This window comes from Cervus elaphus, chromosome 20, assembly GCF_910594005.1.
Source record: "Cervus elaphus chromosome 20, mCerEla1.1, whole genome shotgun sequence".
In the NCBI taxonomy this organism is placed as follows: domain Eukaryota; kingdom Metazoa; phylum Chordata; class Mammalia; order Artiodactyla; family Cervidae; genus Cervus; species Cervus elaphus.
In genome coordinates, this window is record NC_057834.1 from 41,774,058 (window position 1) to 41,789,634 (window position 15,577).

General features: G+C 42.1%; 1 protein-coding gene across 1 annotated transcript in view; it reads left to right on the top strand.

The window, feature by feature from the left end:
• Positions 1 to 12,346, top strand: part of THEM4 (thioesterase superfamily member 4) — a 47,818-nt gene extending 35,472 nt beyond the window's left edge. The window contains exon 7 of the mRNA XM_043879007.1: positions 12,316 to 12,346. The gene's annotated coding sequence lies outside the window, so the exon portion shown is untranslated. The remainder of the gene's footprint in view (positions 1 to 12,315) is intronic.
• Positions 12,347 to 15,577: the final 3,231 nt, after the last annotated feature.

Here is a 15,577-nt window from a genome sequence, read left to right on the forward strand (position 1 = left end):
ACTAGGAGGGTTAGGACTTCACCATACCTTTTTAGGGGCAGGGGACACAATTCAAACCATAACAGAACTTTAGACAAGAATAAAAGTAAACTGAGAAACTAATGTTCTATAAAATATATTCTGCTTCCAGTAGATTGAGTTGAATCTATTGCAGGCAATGGATTCTTTGGGCTTCAGTTTCTTGCTTGCTTTCTCCTTATTGAAAGTTTAGGCTGAACTGAGATCACCATTTTCGAAGGTCAAACTGGTTCAGTATTGACAATTTCCTATGGCTCAACCTAATAACTTAGAAATATCTTTGTGAGGGCTTCCCCAGTGGCTTCCCTGGTGGCTTAGCCATGAAGAATCTGCCTGCCAGTGCAGGAGATATGGGTTTGATCCCACATTCCTCAGAGCAGTTAAGGCCATGTGCCACAACCATTGAGCCTGTGCTCTAGAGCCCAGAAGCTGCAATTACTGAGTCAACGCACTGCAACTACTGAAGCCCACGTGCTCTAGAGCCCGTGTTCCACAACAAGAGAAGCCAGCACATTGAAATGAAGAGTAGCTCCCGCTCACCACAACTAGAGAAAGTCCTCACACCAATGAAGACCCAGCATAACCAAAAATAGGTAAATTAAATTTTTGAAAAAAGAAATATCCTTGTGGTACCCTAGCCAGTCATCCTTCCACAGGCACAAGATCAGCTGGACTCCTCTACTTCCAGGGGCAACTGATTCTGGGATGGCCAAGTCTCCTGTCCTAGAAGCTCTCTCTCTAGGTCCCACCTGCAGTTCCCAAACTCCAAGAAAAGCTCCAGCAGATGACTCACTGCAGAGGCAAGGCTGGTAGTTTCGTCTCCCTAGAAATTCAGAGAGAGCTTTGTGAAAGTGTCAGGGAGGTGCCTGGGCTTGCAGATCTGCAGTTTACATGTCTGGCAACAACCACCCTTTCTTCCCAGTCTTCCTTCCATCTCCTCCTAGGACTATAGAGACAGTGGGCTTTTATGACAGCTCTGTCTCACAGCTCGCTTTCAAGGACACTAGGCATGTTAAAAATGTGAAGCTGAAGGAAGAAGCCAGCACTGCCATCTACTTTCACTTAATTAGTACAATTTAGACAGTGAAAGTACTTAATCATTTGGTCAGACTTACAAAACTGCTACTGGCTTCCCAGGTGGTGCTAGTGGTAAAGAACCCACCTGCCAATGCAGAAAACATGAGATGAGAGTTGGATCCCTGGTTCAGGAAGATCCCCTGGAAGAAGGCATGGCAATCCACTCCAGTGTTCTTGCCTGGAGAATCCCATATACAGAGGAGCCTGGCAGGCTACAGTCCATAGGGTCACTAGAGTCAGACACACCTGAAGCAACTTAGCATGCACACACAAAACTGCTACAACACACCAGACCTTCATCCAGGGGAAAAGAAGCTAACAGGAAGAATGCCAAATGACTGATTTTTCTTCTTTCTATCAAATATGCTCATACCTCCGTTTCTAGCCATTGTGCAGTTTTAGTTCTGACACTGCTTTGTCTATGTCCAAGGTACATAGCAGCATGTGAGTGAGACTACACCAAATAACTAAGGGAAAAGCTCAGTAGCTGTTAACACAGGGTTTCCCCCATAGCCAGTAAGGGCAAAATGGGTTCCCTGTTTTGCAACAGACTGTTCCTAGGCTTGACCAAGCCCTGGCATTCTTGCCCTTATCAGACTTTTACTTTGACAAATACATAAGATTGGCAAAAGGTGGCTAAACAGGAAGAAGGAAGTAGGTAAGAGCACAATTGTTGCAACCTTCACTCTATTACTAGCTTGCTGTGTAACCCATGCAGTTGTTCCTCACTGCCCATTTCCCCTCTACACTGGATGGAAAATAACATTTTGAATGAAGATTAGGAATAGATGCTGGTCAGTGTTAAAATATCCTTGAACTATCAGTGCAAACATAACAAGGCAGTGAGTTTTTGCTCTTAACCCCATGCTTCTGAATGTCTAAGAAGCATAATAAGAAGATAGTCATGTACAGAAATACATTATTGGAGAAATAAAAAATAACAGAAAATAAAGGTAACTTTTTTCCTCTAATTGGAAAGTGGATGGAAACAAAGGGAAGTCATGGAAAACTTACTCCTTATTAAGCAACTTCCTGTCTCCTGTGTTGCCCACCCTATTACCTTCTCAGGACCCTGACATTCCCTCTACCCTAGGAAGCTGTAAAGTCAAATTGGTGTTCCACTAATAACCAGCCATCATGGAGCCCTAGCAAAACATAGTTTTCAGTGCCAACTATAATTTAGGAACAAGGTAATCTTTCAAATTTATATCACTGAAAATAAACCATGGATTTTTCTTCTCAGAAAAGGTTCAAATTTCTTCTGATAGTGTTCTTGGTCTTGCACTACTATGGTCAACACAGAATTGCAGAATTGGCTGATTCTTCTTAAGTGTAGATTTAAAATTAAGTGGACTGCAGACAAAGGTGCCACAAGATAAAAGAAATAAAAATACCAAAAGATTAATATCCTTTTTGAATATGGTTACAAACATTCTCAACAAGACAGAAGTAAACTGAATTTCAACGGCACATTTAAAAGATTATATACACCATGACCATGGGGGTTTATCCCAAAAACACAATAGTTCCACATAAGAAAATCAGTCAGTGTAGTACACCACATTAATAGAACAAAGGCATAAAACTACATGATCATCTCAATAGATGCAGAAAAGTCATTTGACAAAATTCAATATCTTTTCATGACAAATATTCCAAAAAACAGGAATAGAAAATAACTTCATTAACATAGTAAAGGGCACCTATGAAAAATCCACAGCTAGTATCATACTCAATAGTGAAAGACTGAAATATTTCCCCTTAAACTCAGAAACAAACAAACAAAAAAGGATTCATACTTTTACTACTGCTATTCTACATAAAACCGAAGTCCTAGACAGTAACTGAACAAGAAAAATAAAAGACATCCAAATTGGAAAGGAAGAAGTGAAGCTATGTTTAGATGACATGGGTTTATACATAGACAATGCCAAAGAATCTACCAAAAAAACAAGCTATAGCTAATAAATGAATTCAGCAAAGTTACAGCATATAAGACTTCATATAAATTTTAAACTTCTGTCCATCAAAGGACATTATCAAGAAAGTGGAAAGGCAACCTATAGAAAGGGAGAAAATATTTACAAATTATGTATCTGATAAGGGTTTAGTACCCAGAATATATAAAGAACTCTTAAAATTCAACCCAAAGGCCCACAATTTAAAAATGAGCAAAGCACTTGAATAAACATTTCTCCAAAGAAGGAATACAAATTGCCAACAAACACAAGAAAGATGTTCAACATCATTGGTCATTAGTGAGTTTCATATCAAAACTGCACTTCAAACTCACTAAGATGACTATAATTTTTTCATGGGAAATGTGTCAACCAGAATGTGAAGAAATGGGAACCCTCCTACATTGTTGGTCAGAATATAAAAGGGTGCTGCTATTATGGAAAAGTTTGGTCGTTCCTCAAAATGTTAAGCACAGAATGACCCAACAATTCTACTCTTAGGTCTATGTTCAAGAAAAATAGAAACATGTCCACACAAACTTATACACAAAAGTTTATAGCCGCATTATTCATAATAGACAAAAGGTGGGAAAAAAAAAAAAAACCCAAATGGAAAATAACAAATGTTGGCAAGATGTGGAGAAATTCTAACCCTCATATGATGCTAGTGGGAAAACAAAATAAGGCAGCCACTATGGAAAACAGTTTGGCAGTTCATCAAAAAGCTAAACATAAAAATTACCATATGACGCAGCATTTCCAAAGGAATTGAAAAGAGACACACTACAGCTATCAGAGAGGAAAAGAAATAAAAGGAATCATGATTGGAAAAGAAGTAAAACTCTCGCTTTTTGCAGAAGACATGATTCCTTACACAGAAACCTCTAAAGATGCCACCAAAAAATTATTAGTGCTAATCAGTGAATTAAAGTCAAAGGACATAAAATTAATACACAGAAATTCCTTGTATTTTTATACACTAACAATGAAAAATCGGAAAGAGAAATTAAGGAAACAATCCCATTCGCCATTGCTACAAAAAGAATAAAATATTTAGAATAAACTTACCTGAAGAGACAAAAGTTCAGTTCAGTCGCTCAGTTGTGTCTGACTCTTTGCAACCCCATGGACTGCAGCAGACCAGGCTTCCCTGTCCTTCACCAACTTCTGGAGTTTACCCAAACTCATGTCCATTGAGTCGGTGATGCCATCCAACCATCTCATCCTCTGTCGTCCCCTTCTCCTCCCACCTTCAATCTTTCCCAGCATCAGGGTCTTTTCCAGTGAGTCAGCTCTTCACATCAGGTGGCCAAAGTATTGGACCTTCAGCTTCAGCATCAGTCCTTCCAAAGAATATTCAGGACTGATTTCCTTTAGGATTGACTGGTTGGATCTCCTTGCAGTCCAAGGGACTCTCAAGAGTCTTCTCAAACACCACAGTTCAAAAGCATCAATTCTTTGGTGCTCAGCTTTCTTTATTCAACTTTCAGAACATCCATATATGACCACTGGATAAACTATAGCTTTGACTAGACAGACCTTTGTTGGCAAAGTAATGGCTCTGCTTTTTAATATGCTGTCTAGGTTTATCATAGCTTTTCTTCCAAGGAATAAGTGTCTTTTAATTTCATGGCTGCAGTCACCATCTGCAGTGGTTTTGGAGCCCAAGAAAATAAAGTCTGTCACTGTTTCCATTGTTTCCCCATCTATTTGCCATGAAGTGATGAGACCAGATGGCATGATCTTAGTTTTTTGAATGTTGAGTTTTAAGCCAACTTTTTCACTCTCCTCATTTGCTTCTTGATTAATGAACACTAATGGTTCTGGAACTGCTTAGTCAATTGGTTGTCTTCATTTTGTGCAAAATGTAGCAGTAAAAAAAAAGAAGTTGTGATACATATACACAATGGAATATTACTCAGCTATAAAAACGAATGCGTTTGAATCGGTTCTAGTGAGGTGGATGAACCTAAAGCCTATTGTACAAAGTGACGTAAGTCAGAAGGAGAAAAGTAAATATCATATATTAATGCATATATATATATATGGAATCTAGAAAGACTGTACTGATAAATCCATCTACAGGGCAGCAATGGAGATGCAGACATAGAGAACAGACTTTTGGACACAGTGGGAGAGAGAGAAGGTGGGATGATTTGAGAGAGTATCATTGAAACATACATTACCATATGTAAAGTAGATAGCCAGTGGGAAATTGCAGAATGACACAGGGAATCCAAAGCCTGTGCCAACCTACAGGAGTGGGATGGGGAGGGAGGTGGGATGGAGGCTCAGAAGGGAGGGGACATACATATACCTATGGCTGATTCATGTTGAGGTATGACAGAAACCATCACAATATTGTAAAGTAATTATCCTCCAACTTAAAACAAAAGACTGCAAAAAAATAAAATTTAATTTTAAAAAAGAGAGACTCTAACAGGACTTATTGTTCATTGCAATATTTTTTAATTTTATTAATATTATTATTATTTTCAGCTGCCTCAGGTCTGAGCTGCAGTGTGCAGGCTTCTCTCTAGCTGTGGCCCGTGGGCTCACTACCTGTGGCACATGGGCTTGTTGCCCCGCATCATATGGGATCTTAGTTCCCTAGCCAGGGATCCAACCCGAATCCCCCACACTGGAAGGCAGATTCTTAACCACTGGGCCTCCAGGGAAGTCCCCCACTGAAGTATTTTTCAAATTGCCAAAAGGAAGAAAACCAAGTGCCCATCAGCAGATAAATGGGTAAACAAAATCCATAAAACAGAATATTATTCAGGCATAAAAAGAAGGAAATTCTGGCACATGCTACAACATGAATGAACCTTGAAAACATGCTAAGAAAATATGCCAGACACAAGAGGGCAAATATTATATGATTCTACTTGTATGAAATATCTAGAGTAGGCAAATTCAGAGAGACAGAAAATAGATTAGAGGTTAAAAGGGGGCTGGAGAGACTGACAAATAGGGAGCTTTGTTTAATGGGTACAGAATTTCTATTTGGGATGATCAAAACATTTTGGAAATAGTGGTGATAGTTACACAATATTGTGGATGTAATTAATGCCATGAGTTGTACACTTGAAAGTGATTTAAATGGCTAGATTATGTTATATATATATATTATATATATACCACAACTTTTAAAATTTAATATAACATATAGAAAGCATTGAATTATACTATACACTTTAGTGTGTGAAATGTATGTTAAATGTTATATCAATAAAGCTGTTAAAAAAAAAAGGTAATGCTAACAATGCAAGCACATGTTCCCCCCCTCTATCCCCAAGCATAGCATTCCTATGAAACCTTTCATAAGCTGAAATAAGGTGAAGGGAAGAAACAGCTTCCTAAGGACACATCTTGCTGGTAAGTTGAGACAAAGCACAGATGCTCACAGACAGGATTCAAAGCTGTGGCAGCTTGATGCTAAGATGCTGAAATTCCCTGGGAATGAGTTGATGGTGCCACTCGGGGTGTCTTTGGGTACCTGCTGCCTCTAAAAGGCTCACTGCAAAACAAATGTTGAATGCTATTTTTGCTTTTCAACTTTTTTCATAAAAGCAAAACTCCTCTTCAGATTTCTTTCAGTTAGTGAAAAAAGGTACTAATATAGGTCTTTTGTAAAATCAAAGTTGAGTAAAGCAAATTTTTGAAAAGCAAACAAGAGAAAACAGCAGAGTCATCACTCATATTACCAGGATTCCTTTGTCAGTCACATTACAAGAGTGAAACAATGACTGATATATTCGGTTTCTTTGATCTCACTTAAAATACTATTACAATAAGGTGTTTCTAGTAAAAGCAAAAATACGATTTGTATTGATACCAAATAAATTATTTTAATTGTTTAAAAATTAAGTGGGCTGGAAAATGTATCAATTTTGTGTTTTTGCTGTGTTTATTTTGCAAATCTTCTTTAACTTGTTACTCAGAGGAAATAAAAATTGCCCAAGCAAGAGACTTTGAAGTTTTCATTTTCTTCTACTCCTTCTCAGCCAGTTTCTTCCTAGGCTACAATCATTCTCAATAGCAGAACATTTTCAAACTCATACAACTTATCTTTGACCCTCAAAAACCTTTCAGTACAATGATCTGAATCTTACCAAATTGCCTAATAATCTGACAAAATTATAAGAAACCAGAAAGTTTTCCCACTTATGTCTTAATCTCAAAATCTTAATAAAACTACCTAACCTTTTTCCCTGAAGGAAAAGTATTATGAAATAGATACAAACTGGTCTTTTTTTTTTTTTTTTCTGTAATACCTTTACGCAACACTATTTAGTCAATTCTGTTATGTAAACAGGGAGGAGGTCAGCAAATTTTATCCAAAAGAACCAGAGGGTAAATATTTTAGGCTCCTTGGTCATACAATCTGTTACAGCTACTTAACTGTGACATTGTAGCTCCAAAGCAGTTACAGATAATAAAATAGCCTCCCTTATCCATAGGGGATACTTTAAAAGACCCCCAGTAGATGCCTGAAACCTCAGATCGTGCTGAACCCTATATATACTACATTTCTTCCTCTACATATATACATGTGTTAAATTGGGGCTTCCCTGGTAGATCAGCTGATAAAGAATCCACCTGCAACACAGGAGACCCCAGTTCGACTCCTGGGTCAGGAAGATTGCTCGCATAGGCTACCCACTCCAGTATTCTTGCCTGGAGAATTTCATGGACAGAGGAGCCTGGCAGGCTACAGTCCACCGGGTCACAAAGAGTTAGACATGACTGAGTGACCTTCACTCACTTCATTATGGTAAAGTTTAACTTATAAATTAGGCACAGTAAGAGAACAATAATAACTAACAATAAAATAGAACAACTATAACAGTATACTGCAAGAGTTATGTGAATGTGATAGCTCTCTCTCACAATAGCTTATTGTACAAACTTAATGCCTTTTCCATCTTAACTAAGCACATCCCTTGCACTCTGGCCATAACTTTCACAGTCTGAGGTGCAACACTAAACTAGCACAAATTTCTTTTTCCTTCCTCACAACTTCATGACAGAAGATGAAGTTCTTCATGGATAGAAGATTCATCCTTACCATCCTTCTTAGCAACCTCAGCATATGATTTTTTTCTTTCCTTTTTAAGTTGAGAACTTTCACCTTTTCACTTAAAGGAGGCACTATCTCTTTGGGAATTCCCTTGGACATATTTGAATTGCCAGAATCACTACTCTTGTGGTGCTGAGTCATGTCTAACTCCTTGCAACTGCATGGACTATATATAGCCCGCCAGCCTCCTCTGTCCATGGGATTTTTCAGGCAAGAATACTGCAGTGGGTTGCCACTTCCTCCTCCATGGTGTGCTCTGGGGATGTTTTTAAATAAAATAAGAGTTACTAGAACACAAGAACTATGATACCATGGCAGTGGATCAATAGGTGGAGTGAAATTGAAGATTTATTCTCACTCAGACACTCCAAAGAGGAAGCTAATGGCAGAAACTCAGCTCTGCTGAAGTAAAGAGATAAGATGACCACTCTGGAGGTCAAGAAAACTTCCCTGTCTGTACATTCCCAAGAAGGCTCCTTAGGGGTCAAGAGGACACCACCCTCTTATAAGTGTGGACATGCACCCACAGACCTCTGTATGGGATTCATCTTAGTAAACAGTTGCACATGCATCTTGGGGAGGGTCTTAGGATCAGTCAGATGTGAAAAAAAGAAATAAGATAACCGGTCAAATGTAAACAAAGGCCCCAGAAGGACTGTCCTATATAAGTGATTAAAATCACCTCTTTACTGCACTCCTTCTCTTCATTAGAATGCCCACAACCTTTCTCTCTGCCTTGCTTCTTTCTTAAATAAACTGTTTCTCTGCTCTCCTACATGTTATGCTGTATCTCTAAAAAATAAACTTTGTACCTGCTTTTACAGTGTTGGCCTCCTTGAAACACTCTTGCTTTCAAATGGGGGAAAGAGCCAGGGCCACTTTGCTTCTGGCCTCTAGTACCTGGTGGCCTGGTGGCTAGGATTCCTGGTTTTCATCCTGGTAGTTGTTATTTAGTTGCTCAATTGTGCTCAACTCTTTGCGACTCCATGGATTGCAGCACACCAGACCTCCCTGTCCTTCACCATCTCCCAGAGTTTGCTCAAACTCATGTCTATTGAGTCAGTGATGCCATCCAACCATCTCATCCTCTGTTGTCCCCTTCTCCCCCAGCCTGGAATCTTTCCCAGCATCAGGGTCTTTTCCAATGAGTCGGCTCTTCACATCAGGTGGCCAAAGTATTAGAGCTTCAGCATCAGTTCTTTCAATGAATATTCAGGGTTGATTTCCTTCAGGAAATTGCTTTGATCTCCTTCCTGTCCAAGGGATTCTCAAGAGTCTTCTCCAGCTCCACAGTTAGAAAGCATCAGTTCTGCCGCACTCAGTCTTCTTTATGGTCCAACCCTCACGTCCGTACACAACTACTGGAAAAACCATAGTTTTGACTGTACGGATCCAGGTTACCCATGTGTAATTCCTGGGCAGGGAAATAAGACCTCTTTGCAGGACCACCCACTGCTGCCTCTCCAAGATCATTTGGTACTGAAACCTAGAAGTTCAAGGTAAACTGCTGGTCTCCCCATGCTGTTGGCTGGATACTCTTAACTTTCTCTCTCCCGTGCGTCTGTGATTTTCTTTCCCACTTTACCTGCACAACTAGGTTTCTAATAGCTTTACCCAATGCTTTAATACCCTCTTCGGGAAAGACTCTGTACTGTTGCTACTGCCAAACCCATTGTGGTCAATATCAATTAATTGGCCTTGACTCCCGTGGTGTTTTCCATTGCAGCCAACTCCAATTACTCCAGAGTTCCCCCTTTTACTCCAGGACTTGGCAGCCTGTACACAGTAACAGACTACTTACTGGGCTGGCCTCTTCCAAGCAGCCTGCCTCCCAGACATTATGTTATTTATAAGAAAACTTAAAGGAAAATTTTGCAACCGCTCTGCACTGTCTGAATGTCCTCTCCAGATATGAAAGGAGGATACCTTGTGCAAGGTACCAATAACCTGAGATAATCGGGTTAGAAATCAGCAGGGGTGTAGCGGGTACTTCAAGTCCTGTCTAGCAATAAGGTCAAAGGGAATTCAGGAGACACTCTGAGTCCATTTCATGTGCCTCCTAAATGTATTTAGGACACTGGATTACATGTCTAGAAGCACTCTTTGCTCTCAGTTGCAGGTTGAGGTGCAGGAGACATGAGTTCAATTTCTGGGTCAAGAAGATCCCCTGGAGGAGGAAATGGCAACCCACTCCAGTATTCTTGCCTGGAGAATCCCATAGACAGAGGAGCCTGGCGGGCTACAGCCCATAGGATTACAAAGAGTCAGACACGACTGAGCAACTGAGTATAAACACGCACAGATTACTCAACATGGGAGGATCTTTTTCTAAACCAGAAGAAACATCTCTGGAGTGTGTCCTTAAGAGCTGGAAACTTTTTACTGTTATACTGCCTGGCCTTTACATAAATTGGGGATGGAAAAATGGCCTGAAAATTGGTCTCCTACAAGTAGATCTTTATCACCACAGGATGGGAAAATGAATTGAAGTTCCCTTGTGTTCAAGATTTTATGCCCCTTATCATAATCCTGCTGTATGTGGCTCTCATATACTCAAAAACCTGAGGAATCAGAAAATCTCTCCTAAGATTCTAAATGATTCCCTTTTAACTTCTCCCAACTCTGAGAGGGGGACCAAGCTTCCCCCACTTCGGAAAGTTCCTATACTCCTCCAGATTCTTCTGATCAAACTAAGACCCCCAACTCCACAGAGGAACAATCCCTGCAGGGACAACATTTTATCAGCCAGTCTGCCCCTGTTACCAGGGTCAGTTTGAGCACTATTTAGTCTATATTTTAGCTATGAAACTATGACTACAGAAAGGAAAGATGATTTTTTTTTTGACAAGATGACCACAATATTGTTTAGATTCCAGAGAAAACTGGTTAAAATAAAACTTTGTCTTGAAATTGCAAAACTGGTCCTCTTTACATGTCCAATCAGGTAAGGCTAGCTTTTGACACTGTTCTTGTTTTGTTCTGCTGTTAGCCACACAGCATGTGGGACCGTTGTTTCCTAACCAGGGATTGAACCTGCACCCTCTTGCACTCGAAGTGTGAAGTCTTAACCACTGGACCACCTGGGAAGTCCCAGAAAAACCTAGCTTTTGCATACTTTTTCAGAATTCTGACACTGAAAGAACAAAAATATGCCTAGGAAAAAGCTTGAAGTTAACTCTTACATGTCCTTGAGATACAAACATAGCCCACTTTGCCTGAGACTTCAGCCTTTGGTTGCTTAGTGAAACCTCAAGTCAAGGAGGCGGTGGGGGGTTGGGGAGAGAAGAAAATAGACATTTTAAATTTCACCTAGAAAACCATGATATCTCTCTCTGTATTTATGTATGTCTCAGTATGTGTCTTTGCCCTTGAATAATATTGCTGAGGTTAATTTGTAAATAAGCTCTATTCAATTGGCTTAAAAGAAAAGTAAGCACTCACAAATCAAGCAATTCTAAATACAATAGAGAAACTGAAGATGCTTGGACTTGTTAGACACATGCCTTGTATTGCATTGAGAAAAGAAATTGTGCCTTGAGAAAATGCATGTTTTTTGAGGTTATAGAATATGTTCTTAAGTTTGCTAATCAAAAATTACCAATATGACAAATAGTTCATAATTGCTTTTATATTGGTTTTCACTAGAAATTAAGGTTTTTTAAGGGCTAAAAATTATAATTTGTAATCAAAACCACTGAAGTGACAAGGGAAGCATTTCAGAGTGTAAAGCAGGTAAGATATATGTTTTTGATGAGAGAAGATATAAGGACTGGAGATATCTTGTTAAAGGTGTTAGATAGTTAGAATAGGGAAAAGGAGTCCAAACTGGCGATGGCTAAAAGACAGGAAGGGAAAAGCCCGCGAAAATAGAGCAGAGGAAGGTCAAAAGAAGGTCCGAAGACCGGAGTGAGGACTTCAGGTAGGACAGCACTCCTGCCTAAACCCAGTTTGCATAGGACAGGCCCGGCGAGGAGAAAAAAAACATATAAAAAGAGGAGCCAAAGTATTCTCCCCGCCTCTCTCTCCCACGCATGCGTACACTCGCTCACTCACGCGCGCTCTCTCTCTCTCTCTCTCTCTCTCTCTGTCTCTGTCTCCCCCCACCCCACCCCTCCGCCCCGCGCAATGGGGCGCTCTTCTCTTCACGTCTTTGGATCGACGTGTCCTCACGCCTTGAAGATGGATTTTCCTGCTATTATCTAAATAAATAGAGCTGTAACACTGAGCTGTAACACTGATTTATTTAAGAGCTATAACACGGTCTATCCAAGACCCGAGAGCTGTGACCCGCCAAGGGGGCTTTAATGTCCATCACTCCAAATTTTTGTTGTGACGAGACAAAGAACCGAGGAACATACACCCGCCTGACATCTATGGTGCCGTGACTCGGATTTAACCTGGCTGAAACAACCTCCGCGTGGAGGAGGCCAAGCACAGCAGGAGCCCAACTCAGCGAAGCTCCCGCGATAGAAGCAGAACCGGAAGAAAACCCAGCGCAGGGGAAGGCCTGTCGTGCTGGAAACCGGGACAGCGAAAAACGAACTCAGCAGAAAGCCCACGTGGCTCAACCTCAGATTCCAGAAGACCTCCTAAGGTCCTCGCTCCTATGGCTGGAGGGACATGCCTAACAAAATCTTAACTCCTTTACAATCTCTCATTTCTCATTTCCTTGAACCCCCCGCAAATAGGCGGGCAGCAGTGGGTGCAACTGAGGGACTCTGGAGAGGCTACTCTTCGGTATATCCCAAAGGCAATATCTGCTGGACCCCAGTAGCTGTTACCCAAGCCGTTGGGGGTTCTTCTGTCCCTACTCTTCTCTGTGCAAAAAAAAATCAGACCAATGAAAACTGTGAGCACCGGTCAGATATCTAGCAAATTTTCCAGCAGGCTATGAAGGGGATTCCTTGGCACGTTTTTCCCACTGCTTTTTCCTCCTGTCCTTCAGCTCTATCCCAGGACTCCGAGCGGGCCAAAAAGAGGTGGATTTGTTAGGATTCGGAGAAGCACACGCTTCAGGGTGTGGGCCATTGCCGAGGGCAAAGGCTCGGGTCAAGGATTGCGGCCAGACTAAGTTTTGCAAGCAGGGTTAATTCATATGCTAATGAGCGGAAGGATCATCCCAGTCATTGGGGAACCACCCACTCCTCTGTCTTTTGACAGCACCTTAGAGCTGTTCTGCCACCTCTGGGTGTGTCTTTTGGCTTATAGAGTGGGAATTCAGGTTTACTTGAATTTGGCTTGTCATGTTGGACCCAATTGATTTTAATCAGTATACGTTATGCCCTTGTGCTATGTCATTCTTTCAGAGGTTGTACTCTGCCCCCCTTTCCCTCCTGTTTCATGCTCCTTTCCTCAGCCCCATCTGGGCCCACAATGTTGCCTCTACAATCTTCTAGAGGGATAACCAGAAAAGAGCTGGCCTTGGGAGGGAAGTACTGTATAATACCCAACCCCTTAATCCTACCTAGCACTGGTCACACTGGAGATCTTGGGGATGCCCAAACTCCAGTCTGGGGGTCCCAGGAGGTCATCACGCCTTGACCTGCCTAGGGATCTGGTCCTCGAAAGGCTGTCACGCCTCAACCTGCTCGGGGATCCGCTAGTCCCAAGGATCCCAGGAGGTTGTCATGCTTCGACCTGCCCAGGGGCCCAATTCTCGGGAGGCCGTCACGCCTCTACCTGCCCAGGGATTCGATCTCTAGGAGGCTGTCACGCCTCAGCCTGCCTGGGGATCTGCACCCTGACCCAGGGACGCCTGGCTCTCAGGTTGCGACAGTACTGGGTAGGATAAGCTTCAAAAAGCCTATTTTTTTCTTTTCCTTTTCCTCCCTGTCATGACTGTTTTTCAGATGAGAAATAACCAACCCACTTCCTGGCAGACGCCTTTGAGATGCATCCTTGATAACTGGATGACCCTGAACATACTAGGGTCTTAAAGGAAGCCTGGAGGTATGCAACAGGGCTTCACATGTCAAGTGATAGATACCCAGTAGGGGAAACTGCAGTCTTCTCCTCTGATCCTAAAGGGATCATTTTCTAATCTGTGTGAAGGCAGGACTAAAAGCAGCTCAACAAAAAGTAATTAGCTATGCCCGGGTCTCAGCAATAACTCAGGAGCCCAGTGAGATCCCCATAGCCTTTCTGGAAAGGCTAAAAGAGGCCCTCCAAAAGTTTACCAATTTGGACTTAGACTCTTACGAGGGACAGGTGATTTTAAAGGACAAATTCCTGTCCCAATGTGCATCAGATATCAGAATCAAGTTACAGCAGCTACAGCAGCAGGACTCTGCTGCCTCTTCAGATGAGATGATCCAGACAGCCACCAATACCTTTTATAACAGAGAACAGGAGAAGGAGGCCAAGGCCCAGGAGAGGGAGAGAAAGAGACAAGGAATGCCCAGATGCTGGCCGCCCTCCAGGGAAGCCCTATGGCACAGCCCGATTCCTTGAATGACAAGGCACGAGGCAAATGCCTAATCTGTAGACAGGCGGGGCATTGGGCCAAAGAGTGTCCTAACCGTGACAAGTCCCCTAGAATGGCTTGCCACAAATGCCATCAACTGGGACATTGGGCAGCACTCTGCCCTCGGGACCCAAGAGCCTCAAGGTCAAGCGCCAAGCCTTCCCTCACGATGGTTCAAGAGGACTGAAGCAGCCCGCTCCAGCCAGCCCGCCTGTCACGGATAACCATCACGGGGCTGGAGCCAAGGGTGCAACTGGATGTGGCAGGTAGGTCCGAGAATTTCTTGGTTGACACAGGGGCCACCTACTCTGTCTTGATCTCCTACTCCGGAGCCTTCTCCTCCCAAACCTGTACCATTTTGGGTGCTACAGGAAAAGCAACTACTAAAAGATTCACCAAGCACTTCTTTGTTGCTGGGATGGAGAGATATTCTCCCACCAGTTTCTGGTGGTCCCTGAGTGTCCTACTCCCCTTGTTATAGCCACGCTTTCCGGGAAACAGACTCACTCAGAAGGACAATGCAGATAGTGGAGTGCAGTTTATTACACCGGCGGGCCCAAGGCAGAGTCTCCTCTTAGCCAAGGACCCCGACCAGCATTTGTGAAAATCTTTTATACCCCATGTGTCCAAACCCACTACCCCAATTCCCTTGAGACTTACATAAACAAAGGAAGGGTAAATACAACTACAATAACCCCATCATTCATGTGTTATGTGTTCAAACAGTCAATAATCAATAAGCCCGCAGTTATATTCCAAATAGTTAATAACTGACAAGCCTGTGCTTACATTCTGATAGATAGTGTCCGGAGGCAGGGGTGATTAGTGTCTGTTTTCTCTTCTTCAAGATTCCCCTGCCCAGAGGGGGGTCTTACCCTTCCATTGTCATTCCCACAGGCGCTAAGCACAGAGTTCAGAGTCCACTGGAGAGGTGGCCGCGCACGATCAGCACAGACAGGCCTGAGATGGAGTCCAGGC